The following is a 23825-nucleotide window of genomic DNA, read 5'->3' on the forward strand; positions in this document are numbered from 1 at the left end:
GTTGAATAGGTGGTGTTTATTGCAACTAAGGAGGTTATTTACTTCTCTAGCTTAATGATCATCTTTCACACTTACGTCACAGAGTCACCAGCAAGTGAAAAGTAGGACCAGAGTACATATTCATCATATTTACAATCATCGCCCTGTGTACCGCAAATCCACACGAATAAAATTGTCTTAGGTATGCGAATCATATTGCATTTTCTTGCTCCAGTGTAACGTGTGTTGTAAGTAGCCGCAGTTACGGTTACAGTTACAGGCCGGTAGTTACACATTCTGATGGAAGGACACGCCACTCTCGTAAGAGGCACTAGATATAAAATTACTGCTCCAACTTGCATCTGTTACAACTAGCCCCACTATCCCCTAAATTAATTTGAAGTATTGGATAAATATATTTTGGATGTTATTCTCAACATGGAATCGTAAATACGAAACCAAAATTTAGGAGCATTAAGAGATGTCAATTTTAAGAACAAAACAATCAAAATTAGAAATGTGGAAATTTTTACGTCATAAATTTTAACTACTGGAGCTTGTTATTTTCACCTTAAACACTCTCAAAATTTCCACAATTAAGTAATGCAACACTATAGGCTTATGGAAAGTATTGGCATAAATGTGTTACGTGTCGTGTACGTATTTTAAATTTAAGTTTAAAAAATTTGATCTCCTAAACAGATTTTGCGTGACAAGAAATGTAGGCTTAAGTCATGCAGTAATTTCAAAGTGTTGTGTCCCATAAGAACTTCTGAACAAATATATGGAATTCGGTCTGAATATCATGCCAGTGTATGTCATCCAGCGTTATACGCTTGCCAGCATGGGGACCATGGACAGAAGTGAAAATCATGCTGACACAAATTAATATATCATCCTGAAATTTTATCTCAAAAAGGTCTTTGAAAAATGATCTACTTTCTTTGGGAATAATGCTCTTTGTTAAAAAGAATGTAGGTCTCCATTCGGTTTCTGGTTTGGTGGCGAGAACCAAGTAAGGACGGGGACTTGGAGACTGAGCTACACTTGTCGCCTGTTTCTGCCAGTTTCTTGCTTGATTTACTGTGCGATAATATAGATGGAGGTGGTAAGTCTCTCCGAAACGTCATGTTGTCGCCAAACTACATGATGTTACAATCCAGAACGTCGTGTTCTTCCATAAAATACGGGGGTTTAAATTGCTGTCACTAGTCGGTAGGTTCCATCAAAACTTTGGTAACAATTTACCAGGCAGTAGGTTCCATCAAAACTTTGCTAACAATTTACCAGACAGTATGTTCCATCAAAACATTGATAACAATCTACCAGCCAGTAGGTTCCATCACAACTTTGGTAACAATCTACCAGGCAGTAGGTTCCATCAAAACTTTGGTAACAATTTACCAGGCAGTAGGTTCCGTCAAAATTTTTGTAACAAACTAGCAGGCAGTATGTTCCATCAAAACGCTGATAACAATCTACTAGGCAGTAGGTTCCATCAAAACTTTGGTAAAAATCTACCTTGCAGTAGGTTCCATCAGAACTTTGGTAACAAACTACCGGGAAGTAGGTTCCATCAAAATGTTAATAACACTGTACTAGGCAGTAGGTTCCATAAAAATTTTGGTTACAAATTACCAGGCAGTAAGTTCCATCCAAACGTTAATAACCATCTACCAGGCTGAATGGGGTTATATCTCTGAAGAGCGTAATCTTAATTTGGATTCATCTGGTTCAGGTCAGGGATCATTGGTGGTGTTTTGTGAACACGGTAATGAACTTTCTTGTTCCCTGGTAATTTCTTGAATAACTTAGTGACTATCAGCTTCTCAAGAACACTGACCCATAGCGTTAGATTATTTTTTTAGTGTTATGTAACACTCAAGAGCCGGCGTAGCTCAGTCGGTATATAGCAATTGGCAGAGGGGTCGGAGTTCGAGTTCTGGTAGGAGCTGGATTTTCTTTTCCACGTCGTCCAGACCGGCATTGAGCCCAACCAGCCTCCTACAGAGTGGGTACCGGCGGGCTCCTTTCACGTGAGTAAAGCGGCTGGGGCGTGAAGCTGACCTCTCACATCCAACTATCGGTGGAGAGTATGTGGATCTATAAATCCACCCACCCATACTTCTTCATTGTATAGTACTTAATTAATTAAGCACAAGGACAACTTCACCTTTACATTTACTTAATGGCTTACTTGCTGCTGACATTTTAACATTTCAGAAGATACTGGTTACTATGCATACCACCTGCTTTAATATCATGGATCTGTGTATCTTACCAGTACAGTACAGAATTACTGGGTTTTTGGATTTTGTCCAACGTCCTGTGTTCTAAAACCACAGGATCACAAACCCAGGAATTCTGAGTGTTATACACCATCGTCAGAACCCTTCAGAATCAAATCTATTTATGTGTTACTACGATTCTCAGAAAAAAAAAACAGCGAACATTTCCCTAAAGTTGATTGACTTTTTTTCTTTGCAACAGAAACGCAGTTATTTTCTGATGTATGACATTAATTTTAAAATAATATTTAGATAATTTTATGCTTCGAACTCTTAATCTTCTCATGACTTAACATAAATCTTAGTTATTAAAATTGAGAACACGACAAACTTCATGCTTGTAACGAATTTTTCTTCAGTGCTTGAGCAAAGAATTTAACGGTTGCAAAAACTGTTTCTGCAGCAACCCTCTCCTAGCAGCTGAAATAACATAGCCTTTAATGTAAGGCATTGCACAGTTTATGCATATGATCTCTGCAGGAAATTCTCTTTAGGGTACCATAGAAGGGTGTGGTCCCCTTCTGGTTTGAATCATGTTTACAGCGACCACACCTTTCCTCAAGACGAGGTATCCACGGTTGGGAGCAGTGCACACACACACAAACACACACACACACAAGTGTTGCAGCCTGTTCTAACTTAGGTTTATCGACCGTTCGGACTAGGGTTGCACTAACTGGTCAGAGTGGAGCCTTGCATTAATGGCAGTCACAGGTGGTAGGGCTGAAGGTGGTAATGTCGCCAGAGGCTTATACTGCCTAGCCTATTCTAGTATAAGATTGTATCTAATCGGAGGGGGGGGGGAGCTGTGTATTTTAGAGGAGCAGACAGGGGATCAATTTTACATCAGACCTGTACTGACCAAATTATATTTGGACTGGGCAATGGGAAATTTCTTCTAGATATGAGTTTCCCATACACGCAGTAGGATGCTGGATACAAAAAAAAATTATCACTAAAATATAGTAGCGGGTTAGTGAGACGTGAAGAGAGAAGAGAGTGACGAAGATAGATAGACAGATGAAAAGAGAAGGTACAATCCAATGGGCGGAGCAAATATTCGTTACTCTTCAGTCATTGGTCCTGGAGACACAGTTTCCTCTACTCCGCCTCAATAAAACATTTTTGAAGGTTTTTACTGGCTTTATCTGCACGTTGAAATCCTCCTACTTTCTGTATTTTCACGTGGAAGAGTTAAAAAAAATGACAGGTTTGTCGTTCCAGTGGGTGGTTGGATGGCATTTTCAAAGTTGGCCATCCTGCTGCTACTAATAGTTCGTTGCTTGCTTCAGACCGGAGTAAAATGAGTGATGATGCCCCGAGTTTGGGGCACAGACGAGATGTGGGTATTCCCTAATATAAAACAAATGTTAAGATTTCATTATCGGAGGGTGGGACAGGAAGCAGCCTAAAACTGGTCTAGGTTTACATAAATGTGTGGGTTCGGATATTTTTGTTACGTCGTGTAATATACGACAAAGTAACTTCTAATATTTGCTTTGCGAAATAAAAATAAATATTCTACACACACTCTTCATATTTAAAACCGTCTACAGACTCTGTTGCTTCGGGAAAGAGCTGGACTTATCGAGTGGCCATGAATGGTCGAACCTTATTACTGGAGTTTTTTACTATCAGAATATTTCTTAGTTGCGTGAGATTTGAGGTTCTTGTGACAAGCAGATTACTGAGTTATCGGATGTGGCTCAGCTGTGGTCTTTACAGAAAAATCCACGCGAAAAATTTATACCTATGTACCAAGCTACTCGGCGTCTAGAGAAGCTACCATTTCGAACCTTGGACAAAAAACCGAATGCCCTCGTTAAAATTTGTAAGTGGTTTGCTCATCCGCTTCAACGAAATTACAGGATATGCATTAAATTACGCCAAGACAAAATTCCTTAATAATTAATTACAATTCATCTTTCGATATTATACAGCAGTTTTGTTTGTATCTGAATCTGTGGTTTCGATATGGTCGTTACGTCGCATTTCAGAAGGAAGTCTTTCTTTCAAAGTACATCGTTTCTTTCTCACTGTCTAAGCACTACGACATAAAGACGTATGGGGGAGTGGGTGTACAGATCCATTTTTTTTTACCTCGACACTAATTGGAAGTGAGTGGTCAGCTTCACGCCCCGGCCGCTTTATCCCCCTGGGAAGACCTCCGGTACCCACTGGTCCATTGGGTGGACCACAGAGGCGGTCTGGACGACGTACAGAAGACAATATTCTTGACACTACCGGGACTCGACCTTCCAGCCCCTGAGATAGAAAATTTGTGTTTAAATATTGCCAACTTCAATTGTGTTTTCTTAAATTGCTTAGAAAAAAGCAAATAACATTATTTAACAGTCATTAAAATATACGTTATACGTACTTGCATTAATGCCTCATTATAAATTACTACAAAAGAATTTCCGCGTAAATTTGCTACGATAGAATACAGTGTACTTATTTACTGTATACAGAAACCATTACAGGAACTGAAGTATTTAAAGACCTCGTGTAGACTAATTATTTATCAATGTGTCATATTCCAGTGAAAATATTGACGCCATCTGTCGGATAAAAGTTATACTACGTATTGCATAATTCGAAAAGAAACAATACGGTAGTGACGTCAGAGGTGTTGTCCAATCAGAGAGCCGGTAACCGATGATGGGGATGACGTAAACTCCCGGCTTGAAGGCGCGCCACATTTTAAATGGTCTTGCATGGAGATCACCAACTTATGTATGGACAATCAGCTATTACTTACACAAAGAAAACTTAAAAAAAATTAAAACATCCCTACTTTGGTTTGGTTTTAAGGGAAGGATATTCGCGATGAAAATATCACAGTTAGTGGATGAAATAATAGATGTGACGGACTATATACGTGGGTGCTGAATAAGTTTGCCATCTCCAACCTAGAGAGTCGTATTCAGCGTGTTCTCGGTTCGAGTCTTGGCCCGGACACCTGTTTTTGCTGATTAACGTTTTTGTATTTTTCTTCAGTCCCTCCTGACAATTTACGGAATAATATCTCAGTCTTTTTCTTTCATTACTAGTGAGGTGGGACTAAGTCCCTTGTACTGCGGCCACTTCTGGCCTTTTGTACCGCCCCAGATGATAGGTGAGGGTGATTGTGGAGCAATTGGTGGAATGAAGATTGAGAGGGGAAACCGAAGTACTCGGAGAAAACCTGCCCCAGCACAACTTTGTCCACCACAAATCCCACTTGACCAGACCCGGGATCGAACCCGGGCCGCCGCGGTGGGAAGCCAGCGACTAACCGCTTGAGCTATAGTGTCTCAGTTAGTTTACGTCTGTTCTTTTCAAAATCATTTCTAATATATGATTTCAGTAGTCACACTTCCACGTGGTTATGACTAGAGACTGAAATCGTCATAAAATAGCCCTCAGAATAAGTTTGCTGTCGATAGCCCCTTCATTTATTATTCCAGGTAAGTGAAGTTATTTTGGCTATATATAATTATTAATACCGATTTATGTTTACAAAACTGAAGGTATCAGGTTCGATTCCCAATGAGGTCGTTCGATTTTTCAATTGACCAAATCCTTCCAGCCGCGCTATGGCCCTGGTGTCGACGCAGCCTCTAACAGAAATGAGTAGCGGAAATCTTTCTTGGGGAAAAGGGCGGCCGGTGCGTAAGGCTGACAAACTCACCGCTATCTGTGAGCGGATTTTCTAAAAAATGTGGGAGCCTTCAAGTATCACAACCCTATGGGCCTCCATGGAATATCGAAAGGACAGCTTTACTTTTTTGTTACATTCTTCCTAATAAAATCGGAGTCGATCAAAGTCTCATTATTTCCAACGGTTTCGTCGCCTTGGATGTAGCGCCGTATAGCCCGTTGTAAAACAACCGATGTTTCGGAGGAACATATCGCAGAAGATAAAGTTTTCGTAATCATCGCTGTGAGTAAACTTCAAAGCCTGCACTTTCGATAAACATTAAGCGAAGCTTTCTCTGACATTAATTTGTATGTCCATGATTTATTCTGACCGTCTTACAGTGCATACATTTATTCACCTTACTCTTCTTTCTTGCACTACATGTTTCGGCACTAAAGTGCCATCTTCAGGTGCTTTTCGATGTACGTCGAACTACTGCATTGCATGACCTGTTATCTTTATACTAAAATAACTAAAATATATATTCGTCATATATATTGCTAAATTTTGAATATTAAAAATGTTAAAACTCTTCAGGATTTGTCATCCTTATGTCGTATTTCAGTACGCGAGTCACACCTATCTTCTTCTGTCGGAGTATTCTTCCTACTTTCATGTGTATTGTGCTTTGTGTTGTGTCTTACTCCTGTGACTGCGTGTGTTATACTGCTCACACTGAAATACTGAAATACGACATAAGGATGACAAATCCTGAACTGTTTTAACATTTTTAATATTCAAAATTTAGCAATATATATGACGAATATATATTTTAGTTATTTTAGTATAAAGACAACAGGTCATGCAATGCAGTAGTTCGACGAACATCAAAAAGCACCTGAAGATGGCACTTTAGTGCCGAAAAATGTAGTGCAAGAGAGAAGAGTAAGGTGAATAAATGTATGCACTCTAAGACGGTCAGAATAAATCATGGACATAAATCAGTGCAACGGGACGCTAAAATATAACATTAATTTGTATGCCTACAGGTATATCCGAGGTAAATGTTCAGTTTCCTTGTAATTGTTCTCACTGGCGAAGTGCTGTATTGTTGTTCATAATAAACAAATCTTCAAGAAAATAAAAGTTTTATTTATTTCAGAAAAGTATTACAATTAAAACAAAGAGAATAAGGAAATTTATCAATTCGTTGGGAACATACTGGTTTTGTACTTCTAAGGTAATATTCTAAATACAACTCTGAAACATATACTAAACAATATATATATAGACATATGTTATTTACTTTTATTATATAATAAGAGTGAACAATGAAGTCTGAATATTGTTTGCTTATTCATTTTCTATAGAACTATATTTTAGACTTCTCTCCAATTTGAGTATCGACTAATAATGAATAGTTGAATGTCACTTAATTTTTGTCCAATGTACTGGAAGAATTCACCACAATCTTATTTATTTAGTGTACGTAGAATGTGATATAGTACATGTATATGGACTAAAAATTTTATATTTCATGTCTTATATTATCTACTTTTCCTTTTCTTGTAGGTAATTAAAAATTATTGATGTTAGCATCTATTTACATAATCGCCAAAGTCGTCTGTCCCACTTTTATTCTGCTAAACGGCGCATCGTAGCAAACATGGTTGAGATAACCCCTGAAAATTGTCAGTTTTGTCACTACGGGGATGGTCTCCGCCCAGTTACAGTTTATTTCTCTGTTACTTTCTCCGTCAGAGAAGAAATGGGATGGTGCAATGTTGGTAGCAGAGGGATCATGAGAAGAAAGGAATTATGTATTTAGTTTATTTCCTTGGCACTACAGCTCCAGTAGGCCTAGGCCTACTTCCATGAACTTAGTATATCTTTAGTGGGTACGTAAAATTACCGTATAAAGTATAATTCTGCATTATATTTAAGAATCTTCCGAAAATGTCTTGTGTCCATCATATTACATAAGACATTCCTATGTTACAAGCTGCGATTAGAAATGTTAAAAATATTAAAACTGTTTATGCGGCGGCTAATAATTGTTCTGCTGTGTTTTTTTTATGAACGGGGCTGGCTGTGCTGGTGTCATTCTCAATAATTTAAATCATGTTTTATTTACACTCTTCTTGCTGCTATGTAAGGTCTATCTCCAGTGTAATTCGTATTGCTATGTGAGATCTATCTACGTTGTTTTGAGTAGGAATGTCGTTCCAGTATATTTTGTGAGCGACTGGGTACTTCGTGGCTACTGTGCTGTTTGTTTTTGAGTCCCCTTTGGGATTATAGTAATACTATGGCAACGGTTCCGTCTTTCGCGATTCTTTCTTTCTTTCTTTCTTTCTTCCTTTATTCTGTTCATTTTCTCTTTATTTCATCGATATTTTTCTCTATCTCTGTGTTATCCATTGTCTCCGTTTTAATCTTTTATTTATATTCTTATTTATGTTCTTCTACTCTGAATTCATTCTTTGGTGCTTTTATTTTCCTCTTTATCGGTATTCGTTTTCCTTCAGTTATTCGTGGGGCGCCCATGTTGACAAATCTGTACGAGAGTTTGAAGAAAAATCTTCCTTGTTCTTGCCTCACGTCTGCACGTACTTGACTGACTCACATGTAATTCTGTTACCTTCAGAACGTACTGCGTTTCTGTGGTTCCTATAAAATATATGCATAATACTTATTGACTGGCATCTCGGTTCTAACGCAATTCTTGTAGGAGGAAAGAGTGGACAGAGAAATTATCTTGGGCTAGAAATCACGGATGCAGCAGCAGACATAACAACTATCCTGAGGATGTCTCTCCAAGCAAAACATTTCCCTTTTGTGTTTTCCTTTCTTTTAGATGCGACATATGGCAGAAACGAGGAACGGGCAGAAGTTTGGCTGTTATACAGGATGTTCCAGAAGGGAAATTCAATATTCTGGGAGGCCACAGTATTGGTCAACCTAAGCAAAAAATATATATATGTACATGTGTCCCATTCCGAACGGTTTCTGAGGCAGAGCTATTTCACTGTACAGTACACCGTACACTGTACAGACGGGAAACACGCCATGTCCTCACACGAGATGCAGAGTGCATTGATGTCAACGGCGAAATTTTCGAAAATGTATTATACTGGGTAAACTATACCAACTTTGTCACTTGAACAATAAATACTGCCACTAGAAACAGTACGAAATATCTATTTCTTATCAACAATTTGGGAACTGTACAGCGAAATGGCTCTCTCTCGGAAACCGTTCGGAATAGGACACGTGTACATACATACTTTTTTTCTTAGAATGACCGATATTGTGATCTCCTAGAATATTGACCTTACCTCTTGGGGCACCTGTATACAGGGGAATTCTAATTTCGTGTTCCTTCAGTTAAGGATTCCCTTTATTTTGAGTGATTTAAAAAAATATAATCTCTCAGAGAAAATTAAGTTCCTCCATTTACTATATTCAGTGTTTAGTATTGGAATTCACTGCTCACAAGAAACGTTGAGTGTGGGTTCTATTTTATATCGAAAGATGAGCAAAATTATGATGATGATTATGTGTAGAGGCACCTCAGCGTCTTTATATATTTGCCTATCTACTGACTAAAACTTATGTAACATATGGCTAGAATCTGTGGTAGATTTCATATTCATTCAAAGTACATTAACATTTTCAGCATGAATTTCCTAAAGAATTTATTTAACCTGTCAGTTTGTACCTCATAAAAATATTGGCTTTGTATTAAAAAGAAATATCTGTCAATATTGTTGATGCGGAAATAATAGTTGTTTATTTAGTCAATAGTAAGATATCAATAAAGTAAATCCTTTTATGATATTAAGATTAGAGTACAGACGTAATACAGTACAGTAATACAGACATATTAAAGATAAGCAGCGACACACACACAGAGAGCCTACACAGAACAATACCTGAACAGCGATAAAACCAGAAGTGGCCGCTACAGCACTATAGACATAGGGCGTGTACCCTGAGAATTTTAAATTTTTAAAAAATTTGGAAAAAGGAAAAGAACAGAAATTTTATAGACATTTTAACTTGAATTAAAGTTTAAAAAAGTGCCAATTTTAGAAATCAAATTAACGCGTGTAGGTTAACAAAGATTGTATACATACAATTAGAAATACTGGTGATTTTAAATTTTAAACTACGGGCAGTGTAGCAGCTACGTAAGAATACACACCTGATGATGGCCATTCAGGGCCGAAACATGTAGTGTGGAGGAGGGAAAGAAGAAAGAACTACAATTAAATTGTTACACTTAAGACGGTGTTTGTCTCGTATACCTTTTATGATATTCACAATAATTTATTGTTGAGCGAGTTGTATATATTATCCACCGGGCTTTAAATGTCTATTTAATTTGCAGTGAAATTAATTTTAATATTTTAAGATAATTAAAGTAAATGTGCCCAACAACAGGCAGTACTTATGCACTGAAATATGTCTTCGTGGAAAACCTGTTGTGTGCAGAAATTTTCCCGTAACTTCAGCATCCAAGTATTAATCCACTTTTTTCTCATAGAGTTGCAGTGCTCCTACCTGACTGAAACTCTTGTGGTACAAATTAGCCACAGAGTAATGCACGATATTTTGTCATTTTTTACATTTATTTATGGGACATTTAATGATGCTATCAGTGTTTGAAGGGGGCACGATATAGCGTAGTTTTTAAGGCACTATGCTACAAGCTGGAATGTCGCGGTTCGATTCCTAATGAGGTCATTGGATTCTTCAATTCACTTAATCCTTCCAGCCGCACTATGACCCTGAGATCGACTTGGACTCGAACAGAAATGAGTGGCAGGAATCTTCCTAGAAGGTAAATTGCTGCCGGCGCTAAGGCTGACAATCTCACCGCCATCTGTGAGCCTACTGTCAAGAGAACTTTACCATATATAAGTTAATGTCTGCTGTGTGACACACATGGTAAATATAGGTAGAAGTTACCATTCGTCTTGAAAGGGAATAATCCAATTATAAGAGAAACAGATATAACACGTATTTTTATTAAACTTTTTAAATAATATTGAAATATTAATTTCCTCGTGCACAGAAAACACTGCTTCTTTATCAAGAAGAACCATGGGTTCTGCTCTTTAGGGGCGTATAAAGCCCATAAATATATCCTGTGGACAGAACACGGAATTCCTTTATCTTGTAACAGAGGCGCACACATTTACCGCTGTGCTGAGCCGCCGAGAGACATAAAAATATGGTGATGGGTGCCAAATGGGCCCGAAATCAAGAGTGACCTTGCTCGCGAGACCAGCAAGGTGTAATTCTTGTAATAGAAATCATTTTTTAATATTCTCCTATCATTCCTCTATTCTAAAGTGTACTTGTTCACTCTTGTATCATCTCCAACTAAAGAAAACACTGATATAAGAAGTTATATCTTCTGTGATATAACACCGTGTAATCTGTTTCATCTTTGCTTCTTTCTTGGTTTCGGCCCTGAAGAAGCAAGTGACGTGTTCCTCCGAAAGATCGGTTGATTTTCAGAGAAATACTCCATGTCTTACCCTAGAGGACAGAACTCTTCATAACCACAGCTCTGAGAACCTCAGATAATGTAAAATTACGTAATATCCTTTACAAACTTGACCACCCTGGGTTCTATGTTAATTTTTTAGACGAGTACCAAAATTTCGGATAAATTTTTGCCTCCATCTTCAGGGTAGGAAGCCACTTCTCTGTAAAATCACACGACGCTGTTCTAGATGACAGTATTGACCACAGTCACTGTTGTATAAATCACAGACATCTCATAAATTGGAGTTATTTTAATGTTACGTAAGTAAAACTAAAGAGTAAGGGTCTGGTGTCCATATGCAAGGTCTTGTACCTGACATTTCCTATGCTGCTGATACCCCACACTTACGGAACTGTCCCATTATCAGTAACTCGGAGAAACATTTGTTTTATACCATTCAAGATTCTTTTATAAATCTATCTAAAATTTTCAATTAAAATAATTTGCACAGCCGTCAGTTACAAAATTTATTTGTAAATATACATTTTTTAACATTTATTTGGTTTGTTTGCATATTTATATGTTTACTGAAGAAAAAATTATTTTCGTTTATGACCCCTCGTAGTTTGGAGAGAATCCGCTGTTTCGGAGGAACCTATCGTCTTGAAAAATAAGCAAAGAAAAGAACCAGAACCTGAACTTTCAGCCATTTTCTGGTAGTCCTTCTCTTGGCTTATTTTTCGACCCTGAAAATAGAAACAATATATTCCTACAAAAAGTCTGCCTCTCTCCTATATACACGGAGTTCAAAACCAAAAGTCCGTATCTTTCATAGTCATCTCCCTAAGGACCTTAATTGTGATATGTATTTATTGTTTTACGACGCTGTAATTTCCGTCTAACAGTAGGTTTATAAGACTATCGCCTATGTAGTCTAGCGATCAGAGTTCCTGCCAATAGTTCCAGATGTCCCGGGTTCGATTCCTGGCGCTACTAGATTTTCTGAGAAGTAGTGTGTCTGGAACGGGGTCCACTCAGACTCTTGAGGATAATTGAAGAGCTGTTTCAAAGAAATAACGACTCCGGTGTAGAAAACCGAAATTAACGGCCGTGGGGATCTGTTGTGCCGACCACGTGACACCGTCTATCCGCAAAAGTTGGCACTAACTTCGCCGACAAGCGACGGTCGCTCACTCGGTATAGTTCGCTTGCGGACTGCACGTCACGGACTTTGTTCTTGTTTTATTAGGTTTATAAGTGAATAATGAAATTGGGAAGATGTGAATGAAACGGTTTTGGATTAATTTATGCACTATCCCTAATTTTGTCAAGAATGTCTGAAGAATGCCAAGAAATACCTCAGCCAGGGTAACACGTTATCTCGCAAATATTTGAAATTTTGGGTTTCTAAATAGATTATCGTCTTGATCCATGCATGCCGGGCAGTAGTTGACGTACCTCATATAGTTTCATGTTCAAGTATATGAGATATATATCCTTTAAAACGAGTACCATCATATAATTTCCTTCATCGTTTCAGAATCCAAAATGAATTTTTATCTTCTATATTCATTGGTATTTTTCCCTTTAATCTCAAGAGAGGGACTTGGAGACTGAATGCGACTAAGGCAGTCACTGCCCTCCTTTTATATACCTCAAGTAATGGGAGTGTACAACATAAGTAGGTCGCAATGATTCAGTATCATCACCAAGTTATGATCTGTGCCTTCAAATCCGTTGAAGCCACCCAACCTGTAGACAAGACCTTCCAAGGCCCAACAAGCCTGAAACAGTTTTCTGTCTTTACACTCGGTGAGGTACATACGGCGTGTCCTGTCGTTTCCGTTAACTTTAACTTTAATATTTAATTTTAAAAAGTTGATTTGGATATGGCAGAGCATGTAGCATGGATGAGGGAGAAGAGGAAAATATATAGTATATTGGTGGGAAATCCGGAAAAAAAAATATCACTAGGAAGACCAAGACGTAAATTGGTGGATATTAAAACTGGATCTAAGAGAGGAATAATAGGGTGGTGTGGACTAGATTGATTTGGCTTAGAATAGGGACCAGTGGAGGGCTCTTTTGCACACAGTAATGAGCCTTCGGGTTCCATAAAATGCTGGGAAGTTTTTGAGAGAGCAGCTTCTTGAGAAGGGCTACCCTTCGTGGAGTTAGTTTCACTGGACTTGACTTTTTCACAGCGGCGATTATGACGAGCACGTTCTATTTGCATGCAACGTCATTTTGCTTCGAAGGCAGCCCGACGTTTCGGAAGAACTTATCGCCTCCATATTCAGGATAGAAGAATAGGCAAAAAAAGAAAGGAGCAGAAGCGGACGGCTGGCTGGAAGATGAGAAATTTAAATCATACAAGTTTAATGTTAGATTTTGTTTTCCACCAGCTCTTCTGTTATCTTCCTTGACTTTCAGACCCTGAAGATGGAATATGTAAGTTCTTCCTAAACTTGTGACTTTTATCCTAATTTGACGGTATTATAACCTAAATTACCATTTGCTTCAATACATTCAGTTCCTTCGTAACCATTGGAATCCTGCTTTGTTGTCTTTTATCAATAATATCCAACATCATTTCTGAGAAGTTTCATCTCTGCAGTTCCTATTCTTTGCTCTCGTTTCTGTGTTATTTTTCAGAATTTAGTGCTGTATGTTAATGGTCGGATAGTCATAGATTTATAAAACTTATATTTTTCTAAGTAGTATTCTCCAGAACCTGCAATTAAATGCATTAACTTACAAATAAAAATGGAGGGTTACTGTCACGCAAACAAATGATTTTATTAATACACCCACAACATATTTCTGTCAAGATGGGCCATCATCAGGAGATTCATGAGGAATATACAAATGATAGAGGAATTCATATGGAACTACAGTTCCGTGACCTGCAGTCCGCAAGCGAACTATACCGATCGAGCGATAGCCGCTTGCCGGTGATATTAGTGCCAACTTTTGCGGATATAAGGTGTCACGTGGTCAGCGAAACGGATCTCCAAGGCCGTTAATTTCGGTTTTGTAGACCGGAGCCGCTATTTCCTTGAAATAGTTCCTCAATTATCCTCACGAGGTTGAGTGGATACCGTTCCGGACCCAGAAAATCTGGCGGGACCGGGAATCGAACCCGTGACCTCTTGTTCTGTAGCCAGGAACTCGGACCACTAGATCACAGAGGCGTTCATAAAACTGCAACGCTACCATAATTTCGAAAATTTGCTAGGTAAATTACTCGAAAGAGTATTGGAGCCGTTCCTAGACAGCAACCCAGTGCAACAGTAGAAGTACTGTTGGAAGCAGTGTTTTCTATGTGGTCCTCTCTGAGTCTACCACCCGACCGACCGACCGATCGACCGAGTTGAGGCAGTTAGTGCAGTGCAATGCAGTGGAGCGGAGCGAGAATTTGGTGAGTGAGTGATTGACTTAATTGAGATTTCGGCAATTGGAAAGCAGTTAGTTCAGCTCGGGAGGCGCAGTGACAACCAGCGAGGACTTGAAGCCGTGAACACAGAAGTTGAGGGATCTACAATGCTGGAAGCCGTTACCAGACAACGACGGATAAGAACACAACTGACCAAGAAGACATACTACGTGATGTAGTGAACTGCTGAGTGCGTTACTCAGCGATAGCTCTGTAGTTACTTGTAGTTAGGATCTGTAAGTGTTCAATAAATCCAATTACCAATCCAAACCCCGTCTCTAGTTACTCAGTCGCATGAAAGTATATTGTATTAAGTAGGATGCAAACTAATTTAAGTAACAGATTTTCAAATTTTATTAGATTTTGTAGTTTTATATGAATTCCATCAGTCCTTCTATTTTCTTCAAGAGCCACCTGATGATGGCCTATCTGGGGCGAAATATGTTGTGAGTCTATTAATAAAAACATTTGTTTATGTGACGGTTATTTCTCAATTCTTATTTCTAAACACCACAAACACGATACAAATCTACAAGATCATTTATTTTTCCTTTCATATTTTATTCTCAACAGTAAAATTATATTATCCATGACAGACCATGCGACGTACGGACTCAGTTTACTAATGAAATGAATTAACTTTAGCGAAATGGATGTACTCAGTAGGACCTAGTATGGACCAGAAATGAGAGATGAGTGGTAAATGGTATATGAATTCCATCAGTCCTTCTATTTTCTTCAAGAGCCACCTGATGATGGCCTATCTGGGGCGAAATATGTTGTGAGTCTATTAATAAAAACATTTGTTTATGTGACGGTTATTTCTCAATTCTTATTTCTAAACACCACAAACACGATACAAATCTACAAGATCATTTATTTTTCCTTTCATATTTTATTCTCAACAGTAAAATTATATTATCCATGACAGACCATGCGACGTACGGACTCAGTTTACTAATGAAATGAATTAACTTTAGCGAAATGGATGTACTCAGTAGGACCTAGTATGGACCAGAAATGAGAGATGAGTGGTAAATGGTAGAGGGAGTACCTTTCAAAACAAGTACTCAAAGCCTTCTGTCCCTTATCCACAGATGACACTAGTATCAAGGAGAGTATAAACCAATTGATACTTCAAAAGAAAATGTTCAATATGAAAATATAACTTCAAAATTGAGAAGTTCTTGGATGAATACCGTATTTATATTAAGATACTACGCGTTATAAAATAGCATGACGCTGCTATATAGATAAACTATTGTATTTTCGGCAAAACCTGTTTATAATATATATAACATTCCTTTCTTCACTGCCATCAGACCATCATAATAATGTGCAGTTGAACATTATATCAGTGATCTCAAAGCAACAGTTGAGTGCAAGCTTAAAAGTGAAAAATCCTTATCCGTAGTTACAGTTTGTGGGAGATAAAAATTCTATTCATCTGTGCGTCTTCTTCTTCTTCCTCCTAAAATTCAAGGGTTGATTCATGACACGTTCCAAGACTAAATAAATTGTGCCAAAGTTTCTTGGTCGTCCAGTGTCACCTCTTCTACTAAGATGATAAAAAGATGCTTACCATAGAAAATACTTGGAAGACATCCTTGCTAGGTAGTTATGTCACTTTTTTGTCATCCTCTTTTCTATTTCATTAATTTTGTAATTGCTTTCTTGCATCGTAGTTCCTCTTTTACCACTCAGATATAAGAGGCCTATAGCGTTATGGTTATACTAGGCTGCTGGTTGAATGCTGATGATGATAAATGGAATAGCTGTTTCATAAGAAATGTGCGACAACACACTGAGAGATAGTACCACTTTCATGCTTATCACAGGCTCAAAATCACTTTTACTAGTGAACATTTTTCATTTTAATTTCTACGGTAGTTCAGTCTATTTTACCGGAACCGATCTCAGTGACCGTGCGGTCTAAAGCATGAACAGTCTTCGCCCGCTCTAACACTGGGATCGTGGGTTCGAATCCCATACGAGGCATAGATATATGTGTGCATTTATTCTAATGCTTGTGTTGTTCTGTGTGTAGGTAGCTGCCTTGCGACAGGCTGATCCCCCGTCCAAGGAGTCTTACCTTGTAATAGGATTAAAAACTCAGAAAGCGGCCAAGGTCCACAGGGGCTGTAAGGCCATAGATAGATAGACGGACGGACCGATAGATGGATGGATGGATGGATGGATTGATGGACAGGTGGTTTACCGGACTACACTTTTTCATCCTATCATATAAAGGTAATTTATTTAATAAAATTAATATAAGGAAAATTGTTCGCCACAGAGTCAAGATCAACTGTTAGAGTCGTCCAGTCCCCTGTTGCGTGGACACAGAAGGCGATCCTCCTGAGGGCAGAGCCATCAGCGCTTGACGGCAACGGCTGAGCTGCAGCAAGTTTCCCGGTTCACACCTGCCTTCAAATCATGGTACTTACCTTTACAAGAGACATTTTGAGTCGTTACAACTTTAAATACATATACAGACACTTAACTGAAGCACATCAAGTAAAACGACTTTGAGGGGGGAAAATAGAAGTAAACCTTCAAATGTTCCTGCCACTATTGGCTATCATCAGAAGGCGTAGGAACTATTTTACACATGTTTACTGATCATCAGTTGTTACTATTACGTCATAGATTGACTTAACAGCAGAAGTAGAAATCAAGAAGATATTCAATTAAATTCAATTCTTTATTATTTATGTGCCATGTCAACAACCGCAAGGCCAGTTAGAGACAGAGCACAGTGTAGATGAAAGTAATTCTATCGTAGACAAACACATTATAAGTTATAGACAAATTACAGTCAAGTACTTGGGAAAACACAATAACGAAGAAAAGTAGACAGACAAACAAATAAATGATAATAAAACAATAATATATTTAATATAATATAATATATTTAAAATAAGTTGTACATATAGAAACTAAACTATCCCTGTACCAGGCCGTGGAGGCACATGTGGCTGTGAGACGTCGAGGCTCCCAGATTACTAGAGAATCAGCTCACAGATGGCGGTAAGATTGTCAGCCTTACGCTCTGGTCGCCCTCTGTGCCCAGGAAGTTCCCTGGTATTCATTTCTGTTAGAGGCTGAGTCGACCCCAGGATCATAGTGCTGCTGGAAGGATTAGGTCAATTGAAAAATACAATGACCTCATCGGAAATCGAATCCGCGACCTTCTGGCTTGTAGCATAGTTCCTCAAGCGTCTAAGCTACGGCGTGCTACCGTATAATATCGTTTAAAATAAGTAAAAAATCTTGCTGAGTTGAAAAAGTGAATAATGACGTCTTCCGTATCTATTGTTGGTTAAGTATAATATCTTATCGTTAAGTTCCAAGAACGACCACGTACAGCAGCAGCGTCGCAACAGCAGGACATTACGAGGAACTACAACTTCTGACACTAACTCTGCAGTGACTTTCTTTTATCTACTCAACAAGAAGTATTAACTTATATTAACCGAGTTTAACCAGTTACTCTAGATATGCGCAACTCATTTTAACCATATTGACAATTTAGTCTTGATCCTAGGGCTACACTAAGTTCCTGACAACTTATAGTTCCTTTATAGCGCTGATTGTGTCTTCTGATGATAGCCGAAACATGTGGAAGCAAATGTTTTATATATTTCCCTTAAACTAACTACACTTGATGGGCTTCACTGCTGATCTATACACAGAGTCCGTACTCAAGCTATGTTGCGATCTTGAGCTTTGCCATTGCTGGTTGGGTGTATTTATATTTTGATGCTGCCTTTGTGCCTTTCCAACATTACGTTAAGAGGATTCGCTGATTTTCTAGAGTCCTTGCTATTCCTAATAGTATCAATATTCTCCATACTGTTAATCCTTCAAAATACAACGTTCCATTAATATTATACTTAAGCATTCCCTTGCATTGATTAATTACTTAGATTTATTGATAAAATTTTCCTTAATTTCAAATTTTAGTTCTAATTGTAATAATTGCCTGTTAGATGACAACACAGTGAGATTAGCTTACGAAATGCCCATCACAGTGGGTGCGCGTGGTCTGAGGCATGAACTGTCTTCGCTCACTCGAACACTGGAATCGTGAGTTGGCGTGGTACTCAAGGCATGAACGTATGTGTGCGCTTACTCTGCGTTTCTGACGTTCTGTGTGTAGATAGTGGCCTTGCGACGGGCTGATCCCCCGTCCAAGGAGTCCTACTGACTGTGTATAGGATTAAGAAACTGTTAAAACGGCCAAGGTTCAATAAAATACTGTAGAGTTACAGAGAGGTGGATAGACAGACAGACAGACAGACAGACAGACAGACAGATAGATAGATAGATAGATAGATAGATAGATAGATAGATAGATAGATAGATAGATTACAATATATGATGTAATATAGCTTAAGTCCGAAGATAATCACATGTGGTCAAAACATGTTGTAGTATTCAAGTAAAGAAGTACTGAAACGTGACAACGGGACAGTAACTACGGACTCATTGAACATTTATAGAAGCTGCATTAAGAAACCTAATTACTCCTAAATAATGAGTTACATTTGAGTTTGTGTAGGATCTCAGTACCTCACGTAACATTCAATAAGCCTTAACTTTAATAGGATCTAAAAGTTTGTGATGATGGTAAATTGTTACAATTAATATATTGCTGGACATTATCCATCATCTTGTCTGTTCTTAAAAAACCCTCCTGTTTCTTTTAAAAAACACAACGTTTCGGGGACTGGATTCTGTCGCCGCCTTCAGGTAAAACCTACTCAGTTGGGTCCAATAGACAGAACTAAGCCCTATCGCCGGACAACTGTGCCAGTTTCAGAAGGGGTTCATAAAAGAAGCACAACACAAACCATCTGTGAGAGCTAAGAAATAGTGAAGCTATCACATACACGTATGAGGTCTTGCACCAGAGAAGTCTATTGGACCCAAGTGAGTAGGTTTTACCTGAAGACGGCGACAAAATCCAGTCCCCGAAACGTTGTGTTTTTTTAAAGAAACATGACTTTTTTTTAAGAACAGACAAGATGATGGATAATGTCCAACAACATATTAATTGTAAGCCTGAACTTTAACTTACAGCCTTGTTTTCGGTCTATAATGCAACAATATTAATTTAACAACATTAATTCACACTTAATTCACTAAATGTTCGATAAATGTTTAAAATATCATTAAAATTATTAAAGCATATGTAAATCCAGTGTTTTTGCTACATATTTCAGCTGCGTAGGACCATCTTCAGGCAACATTTGTTTAAAGGAGGCTACTGCACTGTGCACTGGGTCGAATAGTATTCATTAATGCATGTCATTGTTATTAATTTCGTTGAATTCTGATGCTGTAGGAGGATTTTATAGGACAATTTTCTTCCTATCTTACATATTGCGGCTGTTTTCTTGACCCATTGAGTGTGCCGCTCTCTTAGTTGTGCTTGTCTAGTGTTGCTTTCGGTTCTTGTACCACTGAGTGCAGGGGAAGTTTAGTATCTTTCTCAGAATAATCAGGGCCGTTTCATAGCTCAGGCAGTTATGCGGTAGCTTCTTACCACGGAACCTTGGGTTCAATTCCGATTAACTTAACCTGAGGTTCATGACGAAAGACGCGGAATTGGAGCAGGTTTTCTTGTATGTTTCTTAAATTCTTTTCCGTTAATTATTATGTCACCATTGCTACGTGCTGATCTGTCGCCTCACCTCGAGGTGTACGATAGCCCTGACTACGCAGTACATTATCATATTCCCGGTCTTTAAATATGAGGTTTCATTCCGACCCAGCATTTGGCTTGTTACTGAGTTAAGTACTTTAATGCTGCCTTTGTTCTATCATATGCAACTGCTGTGACACTTTTCAGATGACATCCGTAACGTCAATATCTAACTATCAATCTTCACAGCGTCACGACACAGAAGGCAGTTAAATTTCATGGTAACAGCAAGAAAAATAACAGACCTCAAACATTATGCAGTCACTCGGCAAGGCTGTTGAGGTTTTAAAACACCTGTGCGTGCTAAAGCGGCAGATATTAAAATACTGTTACCTCCCTGGGTTTAAACTCACTCACGATAATACTGGTCATTTCGTTTTATCTCTGTTTCGCAAGCGCAAAAAAAAAAATTACAACGATTTTATGGCGTAGGTTCTGCTTTTCATTTTTACTTTCGCGGGGTCAAACATCGCATAATTTATTTGCAGTTTACAATGAAATAAATTATATTAGGCGATATTAGTTGAAGAATGTTTATCGACTTCTGTTTTATCACAGCTCATTTTTCTCTCATTGGCTTTAGAGATAAGAAAACTGCAAGCTCCCTAACTGTTGTACCATTCTTGAACACAAATACGATGTACATTTATACAAATTATACAGAATTATATTTTCAGTTAAAGAATAAATTTCAATCGGTAGTATAGTTATGTATATATATATATATATATCCTTTTATCTATGAGTCCTGTTTCGGTCATGCAATTCCTGAAATGCTGGTAGAATATTTTGGTACAGCATTTGTACTCTATTGTTGTAAGTTGTAATCCAAATGTTTGAATCTATGAATCTTCTGTATGCCTCGTGTTATGCACAGGCCCGATATTTGTTTAATATCCCAAGTATTTTACAGGACGTTGCTATGTTAGAGTGTTTCGACTTACGACATTAACAAACTTATACTTCGAAATCAACTTAAGACATCCTATCCAAGGCTTAAAATATTCGACATCCGACTCTGGAGACTTCAGAGCCCTCCGAGTTTATTTTCTTGCGCTTATATTCGGTCGATGTTCAGTTCTGTGACGCGAATCATCCGCCATCCGCCGTGCGCAGTCGCACTGTTGTCCCCACACTTCACTGTATCGTTCGCATCTGGTTGTGTATTACTATATAATACTATTATATAATCGTCAACACAACAAATTCGTAAAAACTAAAAACTATTACTGTACTTACTCATGAAGCTGAGTCCTTCTTGAGGAGCCGCCAATTCTGCAGCTACTCAAGAAATTTCCAGCATTTTATGGAAGCCGAAGGTTCATTACCGTGTTCACAAGAGCCATCCATTGCTCCGTATCCTGAACCAGAAAAATCCAATCCATACCATCCTATTCTACCTCTCTAAAATCCATTTTAATATTGTCCACCCATCTACGCCTTGGTCTTCACAGTAGTTTCTTTCCTTCTGGCTTTCCCACCAATATCTGACATGCATTCCTCGTCTCTCCCATTCATGCTGCATGCCCTACCCACCTTATCCTCCTTGGCTTGTTCATTCTAATTATACTTGGAGAAGAGTACAAGTTATGAACCTCATCATTATGCAGTTTTCTCCAACCTCCCGTCACTTCATCTCTCTTCGGCCAAAATTTTCTCCTCAACACCCTGTTCTCAAACAATCTCAGTCTATGTTTCTGCCTTAATAGCAGAGACAAAATTTCACACTCATACAGTACCATAGGCAAAATTATAATTATTACTGCATTAATATTTATTATGTACGTTTGCCACATGTTTCGATACAGCTGGATCATCAACAGGCAAATATTCGTGAAGTCCACTACTCATGTTGAATTGTGTTGCTGATGTGAATCCATATTAGCGGTCATAACATAAATTTCATTACGCTTCTTGTTAACAATCAAGTTCCTTCCGTCAAATGTGACACTTTTATAAGTTTTCCACCTCGTCACCACCTGCCTTACATGTTTCGGCTCACCACGGAGCCATCATCAGAGGCATTTATAGTAGAAAAAGAAATCACCAACACACAAAACATCGCAACACACAGACAAGCAACATCAACAACCGACAGACAACACACGTCAACAACATCCCGAAGGAAAAAGACTNCTTCTTGTGTTTTATCACATTTTAATTTTAGTCTTAAATTGTAAAATATTAAAAATAAGAAGTTAAAAAGTAAAAGTCAAAATTGAATTAAAATTAGTAACAAAATTCAATACAAGTAGTATGTTCCATGAATGTAGGCCTGATGATGATCCAGCCTCATCTAAACATGTAGCAAGTGTACATAATAAACGAATATTAATACAGTAATATATACTTATTTCTTATGAATTTATTGTATTGACAGCTGTATAATTCACTTAACATTTAATAGAATTTCAGGTATAGATTTATTGGTTGTTTTAAGCCTTAAGGATTTTTACTATGTTTATTGTACAATTTTTAACAATCAGTGGAAGAATTTGTAACCGAAATAAATTTTGGCGTGTGTTTTTCTAAATTCCTAGAGGATATCTCTGTTCGTAATATTTGAGTCTATTAGATATTGATATTCTTCTTCACAATAATTCGAATTATAATATGATCTCCAGGAAGGAATCAGAGTCATGAATCACTCTGTATATATTTATTGACTGCTTTCAATAATAGTAAATATGTATATATATATTCTTTTCCAAGAAAACAGAATTAATTCAATTATTATTTCAGTTCTTCTGGCGTGAAACGACCATTCTATCCTTGGTCAAGTGTGCATAACCCAACAAATATCCGGAGGCTACTCTGGCATTTCCTGATAATTTCAAATGCATTGGATGTAAAATACTATATAGGCCACTTGAATTAATTTTTTATTACTATTTGAGTTTCTTAAAACATATTCCTCAAATATATTATTAAATTTATACATTTAAATTTAAATACACGGATTATTCACGGTGATGAGCCTTATTGATAATATGATATTGTACTTAATATATTAAAATTTGTTTTAAATCTTAAAATATCTGAAGGCTGAATTATCTCTTATCAATGCAAAGTAATTTGGAGCACATTTTTTAAAAGTCTGCTACGTTAAAAGAATTTTTCTCATTAGAGAAAATAACCAAAATGTTGAAGGACAATATCGATGAGCACCAATGCAAAAAAATGTTGGAAAAATTACATTTCTTTCTAATTTTATTCTTTCCAAATACACATCTCTTGTTACGTGGAAGAAATCAGTGATTTACTGGTGTTCAAGCAAGAGGGTGGAGCCT

General features: G+C 37.8%; 1 protein-coding gene across 4 annotated transcripts in view; it reads left to right on the forward strand.

Moving 5' to 3' along the window:
- Positions 1–23825, forward strand: part of LOC111864420 — a 724828-nt gene that overhangs the window by 566045 nt on the left and 134958 nt on the right. For 3 of the 4 annotated variants that reach the window (XR_004513020.1, XR_004513019.1, XR_004513021.1), the window contains exon 1: positions 17126–17264. The gene's annotated coding sequence lies outside the window, so the exon portion shown is untranslated. Of the gene's footprint in view, positions 1–17121; positions 17265–23825 lie in introns of those variants that run through there. The other variant, XM_033751420.1, reaches the window with a different exon arrangement.

The sequence above is a fragment of the Cryptotermes secundus genome, unplaced genomic scaffold (assembly GCF_002891405.2).
Source record: "Cryptotermes secundus unplaced genomic scaffold, Csec_1.0 scaffold511, whole genome shotgun sequence".
NCBI classification, from domain to species: Eukaryota; Metazoa; Arthropoda; class Insecta; order Blattodea; family Kalotermitidae; genus Cryptotermes; species Cryptotermes secundus.